The sequence below is a fragment of the Euprymna scolopes genome, chromosome 27 (assembly GCF_053919585.1).
Source record: "Euprymna scolopes isolate OS-2025 chromosome 27, ASM5391958v1, whole genome shotgun sequence".
Lineage (NCBI taxonomy): Eukaryota > Metazoa > Mollusca > Cephalopoda > Sepiida > Sepiolidae > Euprymna > Euprymna scolopes.
The window spans coordinates 113,873,241-113,900,312 of record NC_136508.1 but is presented as its reverse complement, the minus strand read 5'-3'; positions in this window follow the sequence as shown (position 1 = coordinate 113,900,312).

The window sequence follows — 27,072 nt, the reverse complement described above, 5'->3', positions numbered from 1 at the left end:
TCATTCAAATATATTAAGAGTGAGGGTTTGTAATCCATCTAAATAATACTTTATTTTCAAGTCATTCAAATATATTAAGAGTGAGTGTTTGTAATCCATCTAAATAATACTTTATTTTCAAGTCATTCAAATATATTAAGAGTGAGGGTTTGTAATCCATCTAAATAATACTTTATTTTCAAGTCATTCAAATATATTAAGAGTGAGGGTTTGTAATCCATCTAAATAATACTTTATTTTCAAGTCATTCAAATATATTAAGAGTAAGTGTTTGTAATCCATCTAAAAAATACTTTATTTTAAAGTCATTCAAATATATTAAGAGTGAGGGTTTGTAATCCATCTAAATAATACTTTATTTTCAAGTCATTAAAATATATTAAGAGTGAGTGTTTGTAATCCATCTAAATATTACTTTATTTTGAAGTCATTCAAATATATTAAGAGTGAGTGTTTGTAATCCATCTAATAATACTTTATTTTCAGGTCATTCAAAAATATTAAGAGTGTTTGTAATCCATCTAAATAATACTTTATTTTCAAGTCATTCAAATATATTAAGAGTGAGTGTTTGTAATCCATCTAAATAATACTTTATTTTCAAGTCATTCAAATATATTAAGAGTGAGTGTTTGTAATCCATCTAAATAATGCTTTATTTTCAAGTCATTCAAATATATTAAGAGTGAGTGTTTGTAATCCATCTAAATAATACTTTATTTTCAAGTCATTCAAATATATTAAGAGTGAGTGTTTATAATCCATCTTAATAATACTTTATTTTGAAGTCATTCAAATATATTAAGAGTGAGTGTTTGTAATCCATCTAAATATTACTTTATTTTCAAGTCATTGAAATATATTAAGAGTGAGTGTTTGTAATCCATCTAAATAATGCTTTATTTTCAAGTCATTCAAATATATTAAGAGTGAGTGTTTGTAATCCATCTAAATAATACTTTATTTTCAAGTCATTCAAATATATTAAGAGTGAGTGTTTGTAATCCATCTAAATAATACTTTATTTTCAAGTCATTCAAATATATTAAGAGTGAGTGTTTGTAATCCATCTAAATAATACTTTATATTGAAGTCATTCAAATATATTAAGAGTGAGTGTTTGTAATCCATCTAAATAATACTTTATTTTCAAGTCATTCAAATATATTAAGAGTGAGTGTTTGTAATCCATCTAAATATTACTTTATTTTCAAGTCATTCAAATATATTAAGAGTGAGTGTTTTTAATCCATCTAAATAATGCTTTATTTTCAAGTCATTCAAATATATTAAGAGTGAGTGTTTGTAATCCATCTAAAAATTACTTTATATTGAAGTAATTCAAATATATAAAGAGTGAGTGTTTGTAATCCATCTAAATAATACTTTATTTTCAAGTCATTCAAATATATTAAGAGTGAGTGTTTGTAATCCATCTAAATAATACTTTATATTGAAGTCATTCAAATATATTAAGAGTGAGTGTTTGTAATCCATCTAAATAATACTTTATATTGAAGTAATTCAAATATATTAAGAGTGAGGGTTTGTAATCCATCTAAATATTACTTTATTTTCAAGTCATTCAAATATATTAAGAGTGAGTTTTTTTAATCCATCTAAATAATGCTTTATTTTAAAGTCATTCAAATATATTAAGAGTGAGTGTTTGTAATCCATCTAAACATTACTTTATTTTAAAGTCATTCAAATATATTAAGAGTGAGGGTTTTAATCCATCTAAATAATGCTTTATATTGAAGTCATTCAAATATATTAGGAGTGAGTGTTTGTAATCCATCTAAATATTACTTTATTTTAAAGTCATTCAAATATATCAGGAGTGAGTGTTTTTAATCCATCTAAATAATACTTTATTTTCAAGTCATTCAAATATATTAAGAGTGAGTGTTTGTAATCCATCTAAATAATACTTTATTTTCAAGCCATTAAAATATATTAAGAGTGAGGGTTTTTAATCCATCTAAAAAATGCTTTATTTTCAAGTCATTCAAATATATTAAGAGTGAGGGTTTGTAATCCATCTAAATAATACTTTATTTTCAAGTCATTCAAATATATTAAGAGTGAGTGTTTGTAATCCATCTAAATAATACTTTATTTTCAAGTCATTCAAATATATTAAGAGTGAGTGTTTGTAATCCATCTAAATAATACTTTATTTTCAAGTCATTCAAATATATTAAGAGTGAGTGTTTGTAATCCATCTAAATAATACTTTATATTGAAGTAATTCAAATATATTAAGAGTGAGTGTTTGTAATCCATCTAAATATTACTTTATTTTCAAGTCATTCAAATATATTAAGAGTGAGTTTTTTTGATCCATCTAAATAATGCTTTATTTTAAAGTCATTCAAATATATTAAGAGTGAGTGTTTGTAATCCATCTAAATAATACTTTATTTTAAAGTCATTCAAATATATTAAGAGTGAGGGTTTTAATCCATCTAAATAATACTTTATATTGAAGTCATTCAAATATATTAAGAGTGAGTGTTTGTAATCCATCTAAATAATACTTTATTTTCAAGTCATTCAAATATATCAGGAGTGAGTGTTTTTAATCCATCTAAATAATACTTTATTTTCAAGTCATTCAAATATATTAAGAGTGAGTGTTTGTAATCCATCTAAATAATACTTTATTTTCAAGCAATTAAAATATATTAAGAGTGAGGGTTTTTAATCCATCTAAAAAATGCTTTATTTTCAAGTCATTCAAATATATTAAGAGTGAGGGTTTGTAATCCATCTAAATAATACTTTATTTTCAAGTCATTCAAATATATTAAGAGTGAGTGTTTGTAATCCATCTAAATAATACTTTATTTTCAAGTCATTCAAATATATTAAGAGTGAGTGTTTGTAATCCATCTAAATAATACTTTATTTTCAAGTCATTCAAATATATTAAGAGTGAGTGTTTGTAATCCATCTAAATAATACTTTATTTTGAAGTCATTCAAATATATTAAGAGTGATGGTTTGTAATCCATCTAAATAATACTTTATATTGAAGTCATTCAAATATATTAAGAGTGAGTGTTTGTAATCCATCTAAATAATACTTTATTTTCAAGTCATTAAAATATATTAAGAGTGAGTGTTTGTAATCCATCTAAATAATACTTTATATTGAACTCATTCAAATATATTAAGAGTGAGTGTTTGTAATCCATCTAAATATTACTTTATTTTCAAGTCATTCAAATATATTAAGAGTGAGTGTTTGTAATCCATCTAAATATTACTTTATTTTCAAGTCATTCAAATATATTAAGAGTGAGTGTTTTTAATCCATCTAAATAATGCTTTATTTTCAAGTCATTCAAATATATTAAGAGTGAGTGTTTGTAATCCATCTAAAAATTACTTTTTATTTAAGTCATTCAAATATATTAAGAGTGAGTGTTTGTAATCCATCTAAATAATACTTTATTTTCAAGTCATTCAAATATATTAAGAGTGAGGGTTTGTAATCCATCTAAATAATACTTTATATTGAAGTCATTCAAATATATTAAGAGTGAGTGTTTGTAATCCATCTAAATAATACTTTATATTGAAGTAATTCAAAAATATTAAGAGTGAGTGTTTGTAATCCATCTAAATATTACTTTATTTTCAAGTCATTCAAATATATTAAGAGTGAGTTTTTTTAATCCATCTAAATAATGCTTTATTTTAAAGTCATTCAAATATATTAAGAGTGAGTGTTTGTAATCCATCTAAATAATACTTTATTTTAAAGTCATTCAAATATATTAAGAGTGAGGGTTTTAATCCATCTAAATAATACTTTATATTGAAGTAATTCATATATATTAGGAGTGAGTGTTTGTAATCCATCTAAATATTACTTTATTTTCAAGTCATTCAAATATATCAGGAGTGAGTGTTTTTAATCCATCTAAATAATACTTTATTTTCAAGTCATTCAAATATATTAAGAGTGAGTGTTTGTAATCCATCTAAATAATACTTTATTTTCAAGCCATTAAAATATATTAAGAGTGAGGGTTTTTAATCCATCTAAAAAATGCTTTATTTTCAAGTCATTCAAATATATTAAGAGTGAGGGTTTGTAATCCATCTAAATAATACTTTATTTTCAAGTCATTCAAATATATTAAGAGTGAGTGTTTGTAATCCATCTAAATAATACTTTATTTTCAAGTCATTCAAATATATTAAGAGTGAGTGTTTGTAATCCATCTAAATTATACTTTATATTGAAGTCATTCAAATATATTAAGAGTGAGTGTTTGTAATCCATCTAAATAATGCTTTATTTTAAAGTCATTACAAATACATTCAGAGTGAGTGTTTGTAATCCATCTAAATAATACTTTATTTTGAAGTCATTCAAATATATTAAGAGTGAGTGTATGTAATCCATCTAAATAATACTTTATTTAGCAGTCATTCAAATATATTAAGAGTGAGTGTTTGTAATCCATCTAAATAATACTTTATTTTGAAGTCATTCAAATATATTAAGAGTGAGGGTTTGTAATCCATCTAAATAATACTTTATTTTCAAGTCATTCAAATATATTAAGAGTGAGTGTTTGTAATCCATCTAAATAATACTTTATTTTCAAGTCATTCAAATATATTAAGAGTGAGGGTTTGTAATCCATCTAAATAATACTTTATTTTCAAGTCATTCAAATATATTAAGAGTGAGTGTTTGTAATCCATCTAAATAATACTTTATTTTGCAGTCATTCAAATATATTAAGAGTGAGTGTTTGTAATCCATCTAAATAATACTTTATTTTGAAGTCATTCAAATATATTAAGAGTGAGGGTTTGTAATCCATCTAAATAATACTTTATTTTCAAGTCATTCAAATATATTAAGAGTGAGTGTTTGTAATCCATCTAAATAATACTTTATTTTCAAGTCATTCAAATATATTAAGAGTGAGGGTTTGTAATCCATCTAAATAATACTTTATTTTCAAGTCATTCAAATATATTAAGAGTGAGGGTTTGTAATCCATCTAAATAATACTTTATTTTCAAGTCATTCAAATATATTAAGAGTGAGTGTTTGTAATCCATCTAAAAAATACTTTATTTTAAAGTCATTCAAATATATTAAGAGTGAGGGTTTGTAATCCATCTAAATAATACTTTATTTTCAAGTCATTAAAATATATTAAGAGTGAGTGTTTGTAATCCATCTAAATATTACTTTATTTTGAAGTCATTCAAATATATTAAGAGTGAGTGTTTGTAATCCATCTAATAATACTTTATTTTCAGGTCATTCAAAAATATTAAGAGTGTTTGTAATCCATCTAAATAATACTTTATTTTCAAGTCATTCAAATATATTAAGAGTGAGTGTTTGTAATCCATCTAAATAATACTTTATTTTCAAGTCATTCAAATATATTAAGAGTGAGTGTTTGTAATCCATCTAAATAATGCTTTATTTTCAAGTCATTCAAATATATTAAGAGTGAGTGTTTGTAATCCATCTAAATAATACTTTATTTTCAAGTCATTCAAATATATTAAGAGTGAGTGTTTATAATCCATCTTAATAATACTTTATTTTGAAGTCATTCAAATATATTAAGAGTGAGTGTTTGTAATCCATCTAAATATTACTTTATTTTCAAGTCATTGAAATATATTAAGAGTGAGTGTTTGTAATCCATCTAAATAATGCTTTATTTTCAAGTCATTCAAATATATTAAGAGTGAGTGTTTGTAATCCATCTAAATAATACTTTATTTTCAAGTCATTCAAATATATTAAGAGTGAGTGTTTGTAATCCATCTAAATAATACTTTATTTTCAAGTCATTCAAATATATTAAGAGTGAGTGTTTGTAATCCATCTAAATAATACTTTATATTGAAGTCATTCAAATATATTAAGAGTGAGTGTTTGTAATCCATCTAAATAATACTTTATTTTCAAGTCATTCAAATATATTAAGAGTGAGTGTTTGTAATCCATCTAAATATTACTTTATTTTCAAGTCATTCAAATATATTAAGAGTGAGTGTTTTTAATCCATCTAAATAATGCTTTATTTTCAAGTCATTCAAATATATTAAGAGTGAGTGTTTGTAATCCATCTAAAAATTACTTTATATTGAAGTAATTCAAATATATAAAGAGTGAGTGTTTGTAATCCATCTAAATAATACTTTATTTTCAAGTCATTCAAATATATTAAGAGTGAGTGTTTGTAATCCATCTAAATAATACTTTATATTGAAGTCATTCAAATATATTAAGAGTGAGTGTTTGTAATCCATCTAAATAATACTTTATATTGAAGTAATTCAAATATATTAAGAGTGAGTGTTTGTAATCCATCTAAATATTACTTTATTTTCAAGTCATTCAAATATATTAAGAGTGAGTTTTTTTAATCCATCTAAATAATGCTTTATTTTAAAGTCATTCAAATATATTAAGAGTGAGTGTTTGTAATCCATCTAAATAATACTTTATTTTAAAGTCATTCAAATATATTAAGAGTGAGGGTTTTAATCCATCTAAATAATACTTTATATTGAAGTCATTCAAATATATTAAGAGTGAGTGTTTGTAATCCATCTAAATATTACTTTATTTTCAAGTCATTCAAATATATCAGGAGTGAGTGTTTTTAATCCATCTAAATAATACTTTATTTTCAAGTCATTCACATATATTAAGAGTGAGTGTTTGTAATCCATCTAAATAATACTTTATTTTCAAGCCATTCAAATATATTAAGAGTGAGGGTTTTTAATCCATCTAAAAAATGCTTTATTTTCAAGTCATTCAAATATATTAAGAGTGAGGGTTTGTAATCCATCTAAATAATACTTTATTTTCAAGTCATTCAAATATATTAACAGTGAGTGTTTGTAATCAATCTAAATAATACTTTATTTTGAAGTCATTCAAATATATTAAGAGTGAGTGTTTGTAATCCATCTAATAATACTCTCTTTTCAGGTCATTCAAATATATTAAGAGTGTTTGTAATCCATCTAAATAATACTTTATTTTGAAGTCATTCAAATATATTAAGAGTGAGTGTTTGTAATCCATCTAAATAATACTTTATTTTCAAGTCATTCAAATATATTAAGAGTGAGTGTTTGTAATCCATCTAAATAATACTTTATTTTCAAGTCATTCAAATATATTAAGATTGAGGGTTTGTAATCCATCTAAATAATACTTTATTTTGAAGTCATTCAAATATATTAAGAGTGAGTGTTTGTAATCCATCTAATAATACTTTATTTTCAGGTCATTCAAATATATTAAGAGTGTTTGTAATCCATCTAAATAATACTTTATTTTGAAGTCATTCAAATATATTAAGAGTGAGTGTTTGTAATCCATCTAAATAATACTTTATTTTCAAGTCATTCAAATAGATTAAGAGTGAGTGTTTGTAATGCATCTAAATAATGCTTTATTTTCAAGTCATTACAAATACATTCAGAGTGAGTGTTTGTAATCCATCTAAATTATACTTTTTTTTGAAGTCATTCAAATATATTAAGAGTGAGTGTTTGTAATCCATCTAAATAATACTTTATTTTGCAGTCATTCAAATATATTAAGAGTGAGTGTTTGTAATCCATCTAAATAATACTTTATTTTCAAGTCATTCAAATATATTAAGAGTGAGGGTTTGTAATCCATCTAAATAATACTTTATTTTGAAGTCATTCAAATATATTAAGAGTGAGTGTTTGTAATCCATCTAAATAATACTTTATTTTCAAGTTATTCAAATATATTAAGAGTGAGTGTTTGTAATCCATCTAAATAATACTTTATTTTAAAGTCATTCAAATATATTAAGAGTGAGTGTTTGTAATCCATCTAAATAATACTTTATTTTGCAGTCATTCAAATATATTAAGAGTGAGTGTTTGTAATCCATCTAAATAATACTTTATTTTCAAGTAATTCAAATATATTAAGAGTGAGTGTTTGTAATCCATCTAAATAATACTTTATTTTCAAGTCATTCAAATATATTAAGAGTGAGTGTTTGTAATCCATCTAAATAATACTTTATTTTCAAGTAATTCAAATATATTAAGAGTGAGTGTTTGTAATCCATCTAAATAATACTTTATTTTCAAGTCATTCAAATATATTAAGAGTGAGTGTTTGTAATCCATCTAAATAATATTTATTTTCAAGTCATTCAAATATATTAAGAGTGAGTGTTTGTAATCCATCTAAAAAATACTTTATTTTCAAGTCATTCAAATATATTAAGAGTGAGTGTTTGTAATCCATCTAAATAATGCTTTATTTTGAAGTCATTCAAATATATTAAGATTGAGTGTTTGTAATCCATCTAAATAATACTTTATTTTCAAGTCATTCAAATATATTAAGAGTGTTTGTAATCCATCTAAATAATGCTTTATTTTGAAGTCATTCAAATATATTAAGAGTGAGTGTTTGTAATCCATCTAAATAATACTTTATTTTCAAGTCATTCAAATATATTAAGAGTGAGTGTTTGTAATCCATCTAAATAATACTTTATTTTGAAGTCATTCAAATATATTAAGAGTGAGTGTTTGTAATCCATCTAAATAATACTTTATTTTCAAGTCATTCAAATATATTAAGAGTGAGTGTTTGTAATCCATCTAAATATTACTTTATTTTGAAATCATTCAAATATATTAAGAGTGAGTGTTTGTAATCCATCTAATAATACTTTATTTTCAAGTCATTCAAATATATTAAGAGTGTTTGTAATCCATCTAAATAATACTTTATTTTCAAGTCATTCAAATATATTAGGATGAGTGTTTGTAATCCATCTAAATAATGCTTTATTTTGAAGTCATTCAAATATATTAAGATTGAGGGTTTGTAATCCATCTAAATAATACTTTATTTTCAAGTCATTCAAATATATTAAGAGTGAGGGTTTGTAATCCATCTAAATAATGCTTTATTTTGAAGTCATTCAAATATATTAAGAGTGTGTGTTTGTAATCCATCTTAATAATGCTTTATTTTGAAGTCATTCAAATATATTAAGAGTGAGTGTTTGTTATCCATCTAAATAATACTTTATTTTCAAGTCATTCAAATATATTAAGAGTGAGTGTTTGTAATCCATCTAAATAATGCTTTATTTTCAAGTCATTACAAATACATTCAGAGTGAGTGTTTGTAATCCATCTAAATAATACTTTTTTTTGAAGTCATTCAAATATATTAAGAGTGAGTGTTTGTAATCCATCTAAATAATACTTTATTTTGCAGTCATTCAAATATATTAAGATTGAGGGTTTGTAATCCATCTAAATAATACTTTTTTTTTTAGTCATTCAAATATATTAAGAGTGAGTGTTTGTAATCCATCTAAATAATGCTTTATTTTGAAGTCATTCAAATATATTAAGAGTGAGTGTTTGTAATCCATCTAAATATTACTTTATTTTGAAGTAATTCAAATATATTAAGAGTGAGTGTTTGTAATCCATCTAAATAATGCTTTATTTTCAAGTCATTACAAATACATTCAGAGTGAGTGTTTGTAATCCATCTAAATAATACTTTATTTTCAAGTCATTCAAATATATTAAGAGTGAGTGTTTGTAATCCATCTAAATAATACTTTATTTTCAAGTCATTCAAATATATTAAGAGTGAGTGTTTGTAATCCATCTAAATAATACTTTATTTTGCAGTCATTCAAATATATTAAGAGTGAGTGTTTGTAATCCATCTAAATAATACTTTATTTTCAAGTCATTCAAATATATTAAGAGTGAGTGTTTGTAATCCATCTAAAAAATACTTTATTTTCAAGTCATTCAAATATATTAAGAGTGAGTGTTTGTAATCCATCTAAATAATGCTTTATTTTGAAGTCATTCAAATATATTAAGATTGAGTGTTTGTAATCCATCTAAATAATACTTTATTTTCAAGTCATTCAAATATATTAAGAGTGTTTGTAATCCATCTAAATAATGCTTTATTTTGAAGTCATTCAAATATATTAAGAGTGAGTGTTTGTAATCCATCTAAATAATACTTTATTTTCAAGTCATTCAAATATATTAAGAGTGAGTGTTTGTAATCCATCTAAATAATACTTTATTTTGAAGTCATTCAAATATATTAAGAGTGAGTGTTTGTAATCCATCTAAATAATACTTTATTTTCAAGTCATTCAAATATATTAAGAGTGAGTGTTTGTAATCCATCTAAATATTACTTTATTTTGAAATCATTCAAATATATTAAGAGTGAGTGTTTGTAATCCATCTAATAATACTTTATTTTCAAGTCATTCAAATATATTAAGAGTGTTTGTAATCCATCTAAATAATACTTTATTTTCAAGTCATTCAAATATATTAGGATGAGTGTTTGTAATCCATCTAAATAATGCTTTATTTTGAAGTCATTCAAATATATTAAGATTGAGGGTTTGTAATCCATCTAAATAATACTTTATTTTCAAGTCATTCAAATATATTAAGAGTGAGGGTTTGTAATCCATCTAAATAATGCTTTATTTTGAAGTCATTCAAATATATTAAGAGTGTGTGTTTGTAATCCATCTTAATAATGCTTTATTTTGAAGTCATTCAAATATATTAAGAGTGAGTGTTTGTTATCCATCTAAATAATACTTTATTTTCAAGTCATTCAAATATATTAAGAGTGAGTGTTTGTAATCCATCTAAATAATGCTTTATTTTCAAGTCATTACAAATACATTCAGAGTGAGTGTTTGTAATCCATCTAAATAATACTTTTTTTTGAAGTCATTCAAATATATTAAGAGTGAGTGTTTGTAATCCATCTAAATAATACTTTATTTTGCAGTCATTCAAATATATTAAGATTGAGGGTTTGTAATCCATCTAAATAATACTTTTTTTTTTAGTCATTCAAATATATTAAGAGTGAGTGTTTGTAATCCATCTAAATAATGCTTTATTTTGAAGTCATTCAAATATATTAAGAGTGAGTGTTTGTAATCCATCTAAATATTACTTTATTTTGAAGTAATTCAAATATATTAAGAGTGAGTGTTTGTAATCCATCTAAATAATGCTTTATTTTCAAGTCATTACAAATACATTCAGAGTGAGTGTTTGTAATCCATCTAAATAATACTTTATTTTCAAGTCATTCAAATATATTAAGAGTGAGTGTTTGTAATCCATCTAAATAATACTTTATTTTCAAGTCATTCAAATATATTAAGAGTGAGTGTTTGTAATCCATCTAAATAATACTTTATTTTCAAGTCATTCAAATATATTAAGAGTGAGTGTTTGTAATCCATCTAAATAATACTTTATTTTCAAGTCATTCAAATATATTAAGAGTGAGTGTTTGTCATCCATCTTAATAATACTTTATTTTCAAGTCATTCAAATACATTCAGAGTGAGTGTTTGTAATCCATCTAAATAATACTTTATTTTCAAGTCATTCAAATATATTAAGAGTGAGTGTTTGTAATCAATCTAAATAATACTTTATTTTCAAGTCATTCAAATATATTAAGAGTGAGTGTTTGTAATCCATCTAAATAATGCTTTATTTTGAAGTCATTCACATATATTAAGAGTGAGTGTTTGTTATCCATCTAAATAATACTTTATTTTGAAGTCATTCAAATATATTAAGAGTGAGTGTTTGTAATCCAGCTTAATAATGCTTTATTTTCAAGTCATTACAAATACATTCAGAGTGAGTGTTTGTAATCCATCAAAATAATACTTTTTTTTGAAGTCATTCAAATATATTAAGAGTGAGTGTTTGTAATCCATCTAAATAATACTTTATTTTGCAGTCATTCAAATATATTAAGAGTGAGTGTTTGTAATCCATCTAAATAATACTTTATTTTCAAGTCATTCAAATATATTAAGAGTGAGGGTTTGTAATCCATCTAAATAATACTTTATTTTGAAGTCATTCAAATATATTAAGAGTGAGTGTTTGTAATCCATCTTAATAATGCTTTATTTTGAAGTCATTCAAATATATTAAGAGTGAGTGTTTGTTATCCATCTAAATAATACTTTATTTTCAAGTCATTCAAATATATTAAGAGTGAGTGTTTGTAATCCATCTAAGTAATGCTTTATTTTCAAGTCATTACAAATACATTCAGAGTGAGTGTTTGTAATCCATCTAAATAATACTTTTTTTTGAAGTCATTCAAATATATTAAGAGTGAGTGTTTGTAATCCATCTAAATAATACTTTATTTTGCAGTTATTCAAATATATTAAGATTGAGGGTTTGTAATGCATCTAAATAATACTTTATTTTTAAGTCATTCAAATATATTAAGAGTGAGTGTTTGTAATCCATCTAAATAATGCTTTATTTTGAAGTCATTCAAATATATTAAGAGTGAGTGTTTGTAATCCATCTAAATATTACTTTATTTTGAAGTCATTCAAATATATTAAGAGTGAGTGTTTGTAATCCATCTAAATAATGCTTTATTTTCAAGTCATTACAAATACATTCAGAGTGAGTGTTTGTAATCCATCTAAATAATACTTTATTTTCAAGTCATTCAAATATATTAAGAGTGAGTGTTTGTAATCCATCTAAATAATACTTTATTTTCAAGTCATTCAAATATATTAAGAGTGAGTGTTTGTAATCCATCTAAATAATGCTTTATTTTCAAGTCATTCAAATATATTAAGAGTGAGTGTTTGTAATCCATCTAAATAATACTTTATTTTCAAGTCATTCAAATATATTAAGAGTGAGTGTTTGTAATCCATCTTAATAATACTTTATTTTGAAGTCATTCAAATATATTAAGAGTGAGTGTTATTTATCCATCTAAATAATACTTTATTTTCAAGTCATTCAAATATATTAAGAGTGAGTGTTTGTAATCCATCTAAATAATACTTTTTTTTGAAGTCATTCAAATATATTAAGAGTGAGTGTTTGTAATCCATCTAAATAATACTTTATTTTGAAGTCATTCAAATATATTAAGAGTGAGGGTTTGTAATCCATCTAAATAATACTTTATTTTTAAGTCATTCAAATATATTAAGAGTGAGTGTTTGTAATCCATCTAAATAATACTTTATTTTCAAGTCATTCAAATATATTAAGAGTGAGGGTTTGTAATCCATCTAAATAATACTTTATTTTGCAGTCATTCAAATATATTAAGAGTGAGGGTTTGTAATCCATCTAAATAATACTTTATTTTCAAGTCATTCAAATATATTAAGAGTGAGTGTTTGTAATCCATCTAAATAATACTTTATTTTGCAGTCATTCAAATATATTAAGAGTGAGTGTTTGTAATTCATCTAAATAATACTTTATTTTCAAGTCATTCAAATATATTAAGAGTGAGTGTTTGTAATCCATCTAAATAATACTTTATTTTCAAGTCATTCAAATATATTAAGAGTGAGTGTTTGTAATCCATCTAAATAATACTTTTTTTTCAAGTCATTCAAATATATTAAGAGTGAGTGTTTGTAATCCATCTAAATAATACTTTATTTTCAAGTCATTCAAATATATTAAGAGTGAGTGTTTGTAATCCATCTAAATAATACTTTATTTTCAAGTCATTCAAATATATTAAGAGTGAGTGTTTGTAATCAATCTAAATAATACTTTATTTTCAAGTCATTCAAATATATTAAGAGTGTTTTTAATCCATCTAAATAATGCTTTATTTTGAAGTCATTCAAATATATATGATTGAGTGTTTGTAATCCATCTAAATAATACTTTATTTTTAAGTCATTCCAATATATTAAGAGTGTTTGTAATCCATCTAAATAATACTTTATTTTCAAGTCATTCAAATATATTAAGAGTGTTTGTAATCCATCTAAATAATACTTTATTTTCAAGTCATTCAAATATATTAAGAGTGTTTGTAATCCATCTAAATAATGCTTTATTTTGAAGTCATTCAAATATATTAAGAGTGAGTGTTTTTAATCCATCTAAATAATACTTTATTTTCAAGTCATTCAAATATATTAAGAGTGTTTGTAATCCATCTAAATAATGCTTTATTTTGAAGTCATTCAAATATATTAAGATTGGGGGTTTGTAATCCATCTAAATGATACTTTATTTTCAAGTCATTCAAATATATTAAGAGTGTTTGTAATCCATCTAAATAATGCTTTATTTTCAAGTCATTCAAATATATTAAGATTGAGGGTTTGTAATCCATCTAAATGATACTTTATTTTCAAGTCATTCAAATATATTAAGAGTGAGTGTTTGTAATCCATCTAAATATTACTTTATTTTGAAGTCATTCAAATATATTAAGAGTTAGTGTTTGTAATCCATCTAATAATACTTTATTTCAGGTCATTCAAATATATTAAGAGTGTTTGTAATCCATCTAAATAATACTTTATTTTGAAGTCATTCAAATATATTAAGAGTGAGTGTTTGTAATCCATCTAAATAATACTTTATTTTCAAGTCATTCAAATATATTAAGAGTGAGTGTTTGTAATCCATCTAAATAATGCTTTATTTTCAAGTCATTACAAATACATTCAGAGTGAGTGTTTGTAATCCATCTAAATAATACTTTTTTTTGAAGTCATTCAAATATATTAAGAGTGAGTGTTTGTAATCCATCTAAATAATACTTTATTTTGCAGTCATTCAAATATATTAAGAGTGAGTGTTTGTAATCCATCTAAATAATACTTTATTTTCAAGTCATTCAAATATATTAAGAGTGAGGGTTTGTAATCCATCTAAATAATACTTTATTTTCAAGTCATTCAAATATATTAAGAGTGAGTGTTTGTAATCCATCTAAATAATACTTTATTTTCAAGTCATTCAAATATATTAAGAGTCAGGGTTTGTAATCCATCTAAATAATACTTTATTTTCAAGTCATTCAAATATATTAAGAGTGAGTGTTTGTAATCCATCTAAATAATACTTTATTTCCAAGTCATTCAAATATATTAAGAGTGAGTGTTTGTAATCCATCTAAATAATACTTTATTTTCAAGTCATTCAAATATATTAAGAGTGAGTGTTTGTAATCCATCTAAATAATACTTTATTTTGAAGTCATTCAAATATATTAAGAGTGAGTGTTTGTAATCCATCTAAATAATACTTTATTTTCAAGTCATTCAAATATATTAAGAGTGAGGGTTTGTAATCCATCTAAATAATACTGTATTTTCAAGTCATTCAAATATATTAAGAGTGAGTGTTTGTAATCCATCTAAATAATACTTTATTTTGCAGTCATTCAAATATATTAAGAGTGAGTGTTTGTAATCCATCTAAATAATACTTTATTTTCAAGTCATTCAAATATATTAAGAGTGAGTGTTTGTAATCCATCTAAATAATACTTTATTTTGAAGTCATTCAAATATATTAAGAGTGAGTGTTTGTAATCCATCTAAATAATACTTTATTTTCAAGTCATTCAAATATATTAAGAGTGAGTGTTTGTAATCCATCTAAATAATACTTTATTTTCAAGTCATTCAAATATATTAAGAGTGAGGGTTTGTAATCCATCTAAATAATACTTTATTTTCAAGTCATTCAAATTTATTAAGAGTGAGTGTTTGTAATCCATCTAAATAATACTTTATTTTGCAGTCATTTAAATATATTAAGAGTGAGTGTTTGTAATCCATCTAAATAATACTTTATTTTCAAGTCATTCAAATATATTAAGAGTGAGGGTTTGTAATCCATCTAAATAATACTTTATTTTGAAGTCATTCAAATATATTAAGAGTGAGTGTTTGTAATCCATCTAAATAATACTTTATTTTCAAGTCATTCAAATATATTAAGAGTGAGTGTTTGTAATCCATCTAAATAATACTTTATTTTAAAGTCATTCAAATATATTAAGAGTGAGTGTTTGTAATCCATCTAAATAATACTTTATTTTGCAGTCATTCAAATATATTAAGAGTGAGTGTTTGTAATCCATCTAAATAATACTTTATTTTCAAGTCATTCAAATATATTAAGAGTGAGTGTTTGTAATCCATCTAAATAATACTTTATTTTCAAGTCATTCAAATATATTAAGAGTGAGTGTTTGTAATCCATCTAAATAATACTTTATTTTCAAGTCATTCAAATATATTAAGAGTGAGTGTTTGTAATCCATCTAAATAATACTTTATTTTCAAGTCATTCAAATATATTAAGAGTGAGTGTTTGTAATCCATCTAAATAATACTTTATTTTCAAGTCATTCAAATATATTAAGAGTGAGTGTTTGTAATCAATCTAAATATTACTTTATTTTGAAGTCATTCAAATATATTAAGAGTGAGTGTTTGTAATCAATCTAAATAATACTTTATTTTCAAGTCATTCAAATATATTAAGAGTGTTTGTAATCCATCTAAATAATGCTTTATTTTGAAGTCATTCAAATATATTAAGAGTGAGTGTTTGTAATCCATCTAAATAATACTTTATTTTCAAGTCATTCAAATATATTAAGAGTGTTTGTAATCCATCTAAATAATGCTTTATTTTGAAGTCATTCAAATATATTAAGAGTGAGTGTTTGTAATCCATCTAAATAATACTTTATTTTCAAGTCATTCAAATATATTAAGAGTGTTTGTAATCCATCTAAATAATGCTTTATTTTGAAGTCATTCAAATATATTAAGATTGAGGGTTTGTAATCCATCTAAATAATACTTTATTTTCAAGTCATTCAAATATATTAAGAGTGAGTGTTTGTAATCCATCTAAATATTACTTTATTTTGAAGTCATTCAAATATATTAAGAGTGAGTGTTTGTAATCCATCTAATAATACTTTATTTTCAGGTCATTCAAATATATTAAGAGTGTTTGTAATCCATCTAAATAATACTTTATTTTGAAGTAATTCAAATATATTAAGAGTGAGTGTTTGTAATCCATCTAAATAATACTTTATTTTCAAGTCATTCAAATATATTACGAGTGAGTGTTTGTAATCCATCTAAATAATGCTTTATTTTCAAGTCATTACAAATACATTCAGAGTGAGTGTTTGTAATCCATCTAAATAATACTTTTTTTTGAAGTCATTCAAATATATTAAGAGTGAGTGTTTGTAATCCATCTAAATAATACTTTATTTTGCAGTCATTCAAATATATTAAGAGTGAGTTTTTGTAATCCATCTAAATAATACTTTATTTTCAAGTAATTCAAATATATTAAGAGTGAGGGTTTGTAATCCATCTAAATAATACTTTATTTTCAAGTCATTCAAATATATTAAGAGTGAGTGTTTGTAATCCATCTAAATAATACTTTATTTTCAAGTCATTCAAATATATTAAGAGTGAGGGTTTGTAATCCATCTAAATAATACTTTATTTTGAAGTCATTCAAATATATTAAGAGTGAGTGTTTGTAATCCATCTAAATAATACTTTATTTTCAAGTCATTCAAATATATTAAGAGTGAGTGTTTGTAATCCATCTAAATAATACTTTATTTTAAAGTCATTCAAATATATTAAGAGTGAGTGTTTGTAATCCATCTAAATAATACTTTATTTTGCAGTCATTCAAATATATTAAGAGTGAGTGTTTGTAATCCATCTAAATAATACTTTATTTTCAAGTCATTCAAATATATTAAGAGTGAGTGTTTGTAATCCATCTAAATAATACTTTATTTTCAAGTCATTCAAATATATTAAGAGTGAGTGTTTGTAATCCATCTAAATAATACTTTATTTTCAAGTCATTCAAATATATTAAGAGTGAGTGTTTGTAATCCATCTAAATAATACTTTATTTTCAAGTCATTCAAATATATTAAGAGTGAGTGTTTGTAATCCATCTAAATAATACTTTATTTTCAAGTCATTCAAATATATTAAGAGTGAGTGTTTGTAATCAATCTAAATATTACTTTATTTTGAAGTCATTCAAATATATTAAGAGTGAGTGTTTGTAATCAATCTAAATAATACTTTATTTTCAAGTCATTCAAATATATTAAGAGTGTTTGTAATCCATCTAAATAATGCTTTATTTTGAAGTCATTCAAATATATTAAGAGTGAGTGTTTGTAATCCATCTAAATAATACTTTATTTTCAAGTCATTCAAATATATTAAGAGTGTTTGTAATCCATCTAAATAATGCTTTATTTTGAAGTCATTCAAATATATTAAGAGTGAGTGTTTGTAATCCATCTAAATAATACTTTATTTTCAAGTCATTCAAATATATTAAGAGTGTTTGTAATCCATCTAAATAATGCTTTATTTTGAAGTCATTCAAATATATTAAGATTGAGGGTTTGTAATCCATCTAAATAATACTTTATTTTCAAGTCATTCAAATATATTAAGAGTGAGTGTTTGTAATCCATCTAAATATTACTTTATTTTGAAGTCATTCAAATATATTAAGAGTGAGTGTTTGTAATCCATCTAATAATACTTTATTTTCAGGTCATTCAAATATATTAAGAGTGTTTGTAATCCATCTAAATAATACTTTATTTTGAAGTAATTCAAATATATTAAGAGTGAGTGTTTGTAATCCATCTAAATAATACTTTATTTTGAAGTCATTCAAATATATTAAGAGTGAGTGTTTGTAATCCATCTAAATAATGCTTTATTTTCAAGTCATTACAAATACATTCAGAGTGAGTGTTTGTAATCCATCTAAATAATACTTTTTTTGAAGTCATTCAAATATATTAAGAGTGAGTGTTTGTAATCCATCTAAATAATACTTTATTTTGCAGTCATTCAAATATATTAAGAGTGAGTTTTTGTAATCCATCTAAATAATACTTTATTTTCAAGTAATTCAAATATATTAAGAGTTAGGGTTTGTAATCCATCTAAATAATACTTTATTTTCAAGTCATTCAAATATATTAAGAGTGAGTGTTTGTAATCCATCTAAATAATACTTTATTTTCAAGTCATTCAAATATATTAAGAGTCAGGGTTTGTAATCCATCTAAATAATACTTTATTTTCAAGTCATTCAAATATATTAAGAGTGAGTGTTTGTAATCCATCTAAATAATACTTTATTTTCAAGTCATTCAAATATATTAAGAGTGAGTGTTTGTAATCCATCTAAATAATACTTTATTTTAAAGTCATTCAAATATATTAAGAGTGAGTGTTTGTAATCCATCTAAATAATACTTTATTTTGCAGTCATTCAAATATATTAAGAGTGAGTGTTTGTAATCCATCTAAATAATACTTTATTTTCAAGTCATTCAAATATATTAAGAGTGAGTGTTTGTAATCCATCTAAATAATACTTTATTTTCAAGTCATTCAAATATATTAAGAGTGAGTGTTTGTAATCCATCTAAATAATACTTTATTTTCAAGTCATTCAAATATATTAAGAGTGAGTGTTTGTAATCCATCTAAATAATACTTTATTTTCAAGTCATTCAAATATATTAAGAGTGAGTGTTTGTAATCCATCTAAATAATACTTTATTTTCAAGTCATTCAAATATATTAAGAGTGAGTGTTTGTAATCAATCTAAATATTACTTTATTTTGAAGTCATTCAAATATATTAAGAGTGAGTGTTTGTAATCAATCTAAATAATACTTTATTTTCAAGTCATTCAAATATATTAAGAGTGTTTGTAATCCATCTAAATAATGCTTTATTTTGAAGTCATTCAAATATATTAAGATTGAGTGTTTGTAATCCATCTAAATAATACTTTATTTTCAAGTCATTCAAATATATTAAGAGTGTTTGTAATCCATCTAAATAATGCTTTATTTTGAAGTCATTCAAATATATTAAGAGTGAGTGTTTGTAATCCATCTAAATAATACTTTATTTTCAAGTCATTCAAATATATTAAGAGTGTTTGTAATCCATCTAAATAATGCTTTATTTTGAAGTCATTCAAATATATTAAGATTGAGGGTTTGTAATCCATCTAAATAATACTTTATTTTCAAGTCATTCAAATATATTAAGAGTGAGTGTTTGTAATCCATCTAAATATTACTTTATTTTGAAGTCATTCAAATATATTAAGAGTGAGTGTTTGTAATCCATCTAATAATACTTTATTTTCAGGTCATTCAAATATATTAAGAGTGTTTGTAATCCATCTAAATAATACTTTATTTTCAAGTCATTCAAATATATTAAGAGTGAGTGTTTGTAATCCATCTAAATAATGCTTTATTTTGAAGTCATTCAAATATATTAAGATTGAGGGTTTGTAATCCATCTAAATAATACTTTATTTTCAAGTCATTCAAATATATTAAGAGTGAGTGTTTGTAATCCATCTAAATAATGCTTTATTTTTAAGTCATTCAAATATATTAAGAGTGAGTGTTTGTAATCCATCTAAATATTACTTTATTTTGAAGTCATTCAAATATATTAAGAGTGAGTGTTTGTAATCCATCTAAATAATACTTTATTTTGAAGTGATTCAAATATATTAAGAGTGAGTGTTTGTAATCCATCTAAATAATACTTTATTTTCAAGTCATTCAAATATATTAAGATTGAGGGTTTGTAATCCATCTAAATAATACTTTATTTTCAAGTCATTCAAATATATTAAGAGTGAGTGTTTGTAATCCATCTAAATATTACTTTATTTTGAAGTCATTCAAATATATTAAGAGTGAGTGTTTTTAATCCATCTAAAGAATGCTTTATTTTCACGCCATTCAAATATATTAAGAGTGAGTGTTTTTAATCCAACTAAATAATAGTTTATTTTGAAGTCATTCAAATATATTGTTGCAGACACAAATAGACCCTTTTTCTTCTCGCGCATTCGCTTCCTCTGTGTGAGTGATGCGGCGTTAAACTGTCCAATCTGTGGACTTGCACACGAATACAAATTAACCCCTAGGGACCAGACAGCTTCCGGTCTCAGAAGAAAACTCTCGCTCTTTCGCTACCAGCCTTCATCGGTGCTAGACGTCTGTTCGCTTCGCTGCTTCTACTAAAGGTATTGACGACAGCCACTGGCTGTAACTACCTCGTAAGGCAGTGGAGACACGACTCTACTTTCTTCCTTCAGTACGCTTTGCGAATAAACCTTTCCCTTGTTAAGTTGAAGAAGTTGTTTGTCATTTGTTCATAGAATTGTGTTATTTTATTTTATTAGGGAAATTCCCTAAAATGACGACTCCGTCGTGATAACACATTTCCGAACAGACACTTCTTTCGCGTTTTAACAGGGCAAGGCGCGCATTTTAAAAAACCAGCACATGGTTTCCGACCACCCACATAAACAGACAACGGATTCGGGAGAGCACGTTTAAAACTAAAAAAAAACAACAAAAAAGACGTTATTTCCCTCTCTTCCTTATCGTTTTTTTCCGTTATATATATATATATATATATATATATATATATATATATATATATATATATATATATATATCATAAACTAAGGAGCATACAAAAAAAAACAAAAACAAAAAAAACCATATCATCCTCGTCAAACACGGTAAACGAAAACTAAAGCCGAAACATTTTCAAAGACACGTGTCACACACAAAAAAAGCTGAAAATATGTTAACGGAAACGCAGTTCATTTCAAATACATCCCACATTTTCACGGATAGTGATAAAACGTTTCAACCGGATACGTTTCCTTGAAACAAAACAAAACAAAGAAAAAACACCCTTTTCTTTCACAACGGCTACACATAAAAAAAAACAAAAAAACGCCAACCTACAAAAAGAGTTGACACTTTCTTGGTGTTCGAAAAATTCTTATACCAAGCTTGAACTGATGCTAATGCTATCTTTTTTCTACTTTGAACATTACTGCCGTGTTAACGCGCACCGCGCATAAGAAAAAACTAAATAAATGAATAAATAAATAAATAACTTTCTCGAAGTTTTTCCACATTAGCACTCTTCGGCCAAAATGTAAGTACTTAAAGAGTTCATTTATCTTCAGGTTCGCACACATTTACAAAAAAAAAAGAAAAAAAAAACATATTGTCCACATTTTTTTTTCACGGCTCTTCCTTATATAGTTTTTTTTTTTTAGCTTTATTTCATGGTAATTTTGTTTCTTTCTTCTCCTCGCCCGTTAGCTTGTTAATTTTTTTTTTTTTGTATTGTCTCTGTTTAAAGATTTTCTCCATATTTCTCCTTTCTTCTCCACGTGGTCCATATTCGGCGTCCTTTCAGATTTCGGATAGATTATATATATATATATATATTTAAAAATATTTTGTATTTACTTTCGGTAGTGACGATGACAACGTTGCCTGCCTTCGCCGGTGACGTTCGGGTTTGGTTTGCTCAACTCGAATCTTATTTTGCGGCGAACAACGTGTCAGAGCAGACGAAGCTGCACATTTTATTCAGTGCCTTCCCCGCGTCATTGACTCCTGCGGTCAAGGACTTAATAACGGACACCCCGTTAAACTCCACTTATGATAGCATAAAACGGGAGGTGCTACTACTGACGTCCGTGTCGGCGGAAAAGCGTTTTTAAACGCTGGTCCATGACGAGCACTTAGGTGACCGCAGGCCGACGGAACTACTCCGTAGAATGAGGGAACTGGCAGAGGATGTCCCTCCTGACAGTGCCTTAATTAAGCAGCTCTTTTTCTCAAGGCTGCCGGCGCAGGTAAAGGCCATAGTTGCGCCAATGTTAGAAAAACACACCGTCGATGTAGTAGCAGCATCAGAGGACAGGGTCATGGACTTTCTGAGGGGGCCTACCACCGCGGTGATTCCACAACAGCCTGCTGAGGTACCCACGGCCACCGCAAATTTAAGACAGGATGCTACATCGGTGGCTATACTAACAGCCATCGAACGTCTCACTAGAGAGGTGAGACAGCTAAATGTGGGCAGGTCACACTCACCCAGACACCACTACAAAAGCCGCTCATCTTCCCCGCACCACCGTCGCCGTGCAAACATGCCGGGACTATGTTTTTATCATAGTCGCTATGGCGCTGAAGCACGGAACTGTAAAATGCCCTGCACTTTTAACAACCAGGGAAACTAAATTGTGGAAAGACGAGCACGGCAAACTTTCCACAAAATGCAAATAACCGTGCCTATTTCGTCACTGACGTAAAATCTCAAGCACGTTGCTTGGTAGACACTGGCGCTGCTTGTAGCATATGGCCACTTAGGCTACTTAAAGAAAGGCCACCAGTGTTATTGATAACACTGCAAGCGGTGAACCATTCGCCTATCCCCACGTACGGTCAAATTTCACGTTCTCTGGACTTGAATTTACGGAGAGACTTTACGTGGGTTTTCACCGTAGCAGATCTACCGTACCCCATACTGGGCGCGGATTTCTTGCATGATTTTAATTTAATGGTCGACATGCGCAGACGCCGGCTGATAGACGCTAGCACAGAACTTTCCGTCCCTGGCTCGTTATCTAATGCCCCATCTATCAGCCCGGTATTTTTCATTGCCGCTGCGAATGACCCATTATTTTATTTTATTAGGGAAATTCCCTAAAATATTAAGAGTGAGTGTTTGTAATCCATCTAAATAATACTTTATTTTCAAGTCATTCAAATATATTAAGAGTGGGTATTTGTAATCCATCTAAATAATACTTTATTTTCAAGTCATTCAAATATATTAAGAGTGAGTGTTTGTAATCCATCTAAATAATACTTTATTTTCAAGTCATTCAAATATATTAAGAGTGAGTGTTTGTAATCAATCTAAATAATACTTTATTTTCAAGTCATTCAAATATATTAAGAGTGAGTGTTTGTAATCCATCTAAATAATACTTTATTTTCAAGTCATTCAAATATATTAAGAGTTAGTGTTTGTAATCCATCTAAATAATACTTTATTTTGAAGTCATTCAAATATATTAAGAGTGAGTGTTTGTAATCCATCTAAATAATGCTTTATTTTCAAGTCATTCAAATATATTAAGAGTGAGTGTTTGTAATCAATCTAAATAATGCTTAGAATTTTTTAAAATCAATTTGTTTAAATCAAGATTTTGCTTTTTTGTAAATGCTGGATTAGTACGTTTTCATCAGCGATTGTTATTGTGGCAACAGGAAGAGAATTCCAAAGTTTAGCTGTTCTAAGGAAGAAGCTATTTGAGTAGAAAGCTTTCTGACATTTAGGGACCTCAACAATGAAGGGGTTTGTGTAATATATTGGACAGGATTATATCCCTTGCACTTCAATGAACTACGGATTATCTCCCTTGTACTTCAATGAACTACCACTAGAGGGCGCGACAGTCTTGAAATCTTTTTCTTTAGTAAATAAAAGGACCGGGAGACGATCTTTCCCTACGAGACCTACCGTCTGCCGATCTATCTATAATGTTATTTTGTCTTGTGAATTTTTATTCATTATGCATTGTTAATGTTGATATACTTCAATTGGTGACGAGGAACGAATAATGCGGAGGAGTAACAAGACAATTTAAAATTAAAAGCGAACACCCACAACAAATCGAACGAGGAAAAGTTGCCGAGTAGCGGATAAAAATGGCTTTATTAGGCACCATTGGAGAATGGAATAGTGCGGAAGAAGAATGGTCGCACTATATTGAGAGAGTAAAGTTTTTTTTACTGCCAATGATGTGTTGAATGAAGGTAAGAAACGTGCTATATTTTTGTCGGTTATTGGGGCAAAAAATTATGCTATTCTCAGGGGTTTAGCCGAAAACAGGCCAGAGCAGAAAACATTTGAAGAACTATGTATTCTGATGGAGAGGCACATCAGGCCGGCCCATAACGAGATACATGAACGTTTCTTATTCAACACGAGTGACAAACAAGAAGGTGAATCCATTAGTGAATATGTGGCCACACTGAGAAAAATGTCGGAACATTGCAACTTTGAAGAAAAAGTAAATGAACACATACGTGATCGTTTGGTTGTGGGAGTGAAAGATGAGAAGATACAGGAGCGCTTGCTGGGCGAAAGAATGCTAACTTTGCACAAGGCCATTGAAATAGCAGTGTCTATGGAATCGGCAAGGAAATATTCCAAGTTGATGTTGGGAGCACAGACGAGTGGAAGTGAAACGTCCGTACACAGGTTACCATTAAAACGAGAGTGTTATCGTTGTGGAAGCACTGGCCACCAAGCGGACAAGTGCCAGTTTAAAAACAAGGAATGTTTTAAATGCAGGCGAATAGGGCATACTCGTCGGAAGTGTAGGCAAGAAGAGAGCAGGCCTCCTAACTCCGAAAAACGAGGTAAGGAAAGCAGGATGGTGAACAATGTGGAGGAAAATTGTTGTGAAGAAATGGAAATGAATATGGAAAGGCTAGACTTGCACACGGTTGCTAACTTGCGGACACCACCAGTATTAGTGGAACTGCTAATTAATCAAGAGAAAGTGGTCATGGAAGTGGACACTGAAGCTGCATGCACAGTAATGAGCCTAGAAAAATTCAATAAAATTGGCCAAGTTCGTGATCTAAAGGAAAGCCATGTCAAGTTGAGAACGTACACTGGTGAATTAGTGAAACCACATGGGACCACAGACGTGGAAGTAATCCAGGAAGGGTTAAAGCATCGACTACCTTTGCTGGTGGTGAAAGGTAATGTACCGACACTTCTTGGCCGCAACTGGTTGAATAAGGTAAAGCTGGATTGGAGAAGCATGTTTCCTTTATACCAGGAAGATTCCCCTTCGAGGTTGGAAAGGCTTTTAAAAGAATTTGATTCGCTGTTCAGTGAAGAAATGGGGTGTTTAAAGGATTTTAAGGTCAAAATACCCATTGATAAAACGGTGAGTCCCAAATTTTGTCGGGCAAGACCAGTACCTTATGCCATAAAAGCGGATGTGGAAAAGGAGCTAGATCGCCTGGAAAACCAGGGAATTTACAAAAGAGTGGAATACTCTAGGTGGGCTGCCCCCATTGTACCGGTTGCCAAAAATAATAATGAAGGCATCCGGATCTGTGGAGATTACAAACAAACAGTAAACCGGGCATCACCATGTGACTATTATCCTCTTCCTCGGACAGAAGATATATTTGCTACTTTGAAAGGGGGTCAAAAATTTAGCAAGCTCGACTTGAGCCATGCCTATCAGCAGCTGGAATTGGATGCAGAAACCCAGGAACTGCTGTGGAGAAATGCGTGACTTACCTGGATAGACCACGTGCGGGTCGGTCACCAAAAATAAATAAAAAGAAAGAAAAGAAACGGTCAAGACTCTTATTTATAGAGTAGTGATCACGTGAGTTAGAAGAATATGCAAATAGAGGTGAACGATTTTGCGATATAAAAAGCCTGTGTTGTTAAGAGGAGGGGCAGACTGTTGGCAGAAGTCAGTGCTGTCAGACGTGCTTTAGAGTGTTGTTATTATATGCTGTGTTCGATTGTTGGGAGAGAGAAAAGAGAAGAGGAGGAACCAAGAAGACATTCTGCAGATACTTGACTTTGTGTTGGTTTTAAGCTATTTCGGCGCTTGGTGTGCGGTTACTAACAATGGACAGATTCGACATTCGCTTAATACCCGAGTTCGACGGATCTACCACTGGACCGGCTGTCGTTGAATGGATTGAAAAGGCAGAGAAAATCTGTAAACTGTGCAAAATTAAAGAACCAGCCACAGTTATCCCTTTGAGGCTAACCGGAGGGGCCTATGCAGTCTACCAACAACTCGGGGATGAACCAGACTGGGATGAAATCAAGCAGAGCCTGTATACAGCGTTTGGTACAGATCCATTTGTTGCGTGGCAACAGTTCACGAGCCGGACACTTCAACCCAAGGAAACGGTCGACGTGTACCTAGCCGACCTGCGAAAATTATCTGTACCGTTTGGTGGGGTCAACGATAAAATATTAAGCTGTGCTTTTTTGGTAGGCCTACCCGAGGAGGTCAGTAAACTGTTGCGGGCATCATCAAGAATCGATGAATTGTCAACTGATGAGTTATTGGCCCGAGCTCGAAACATCTGTAAGGAACATGAACCAATTGCAGCAGCAGCTCGTTTTCGACATGGAGGCAATGTGGACTCTCTTCCAGATAGTAATAAGCATGCCACCCCAGTG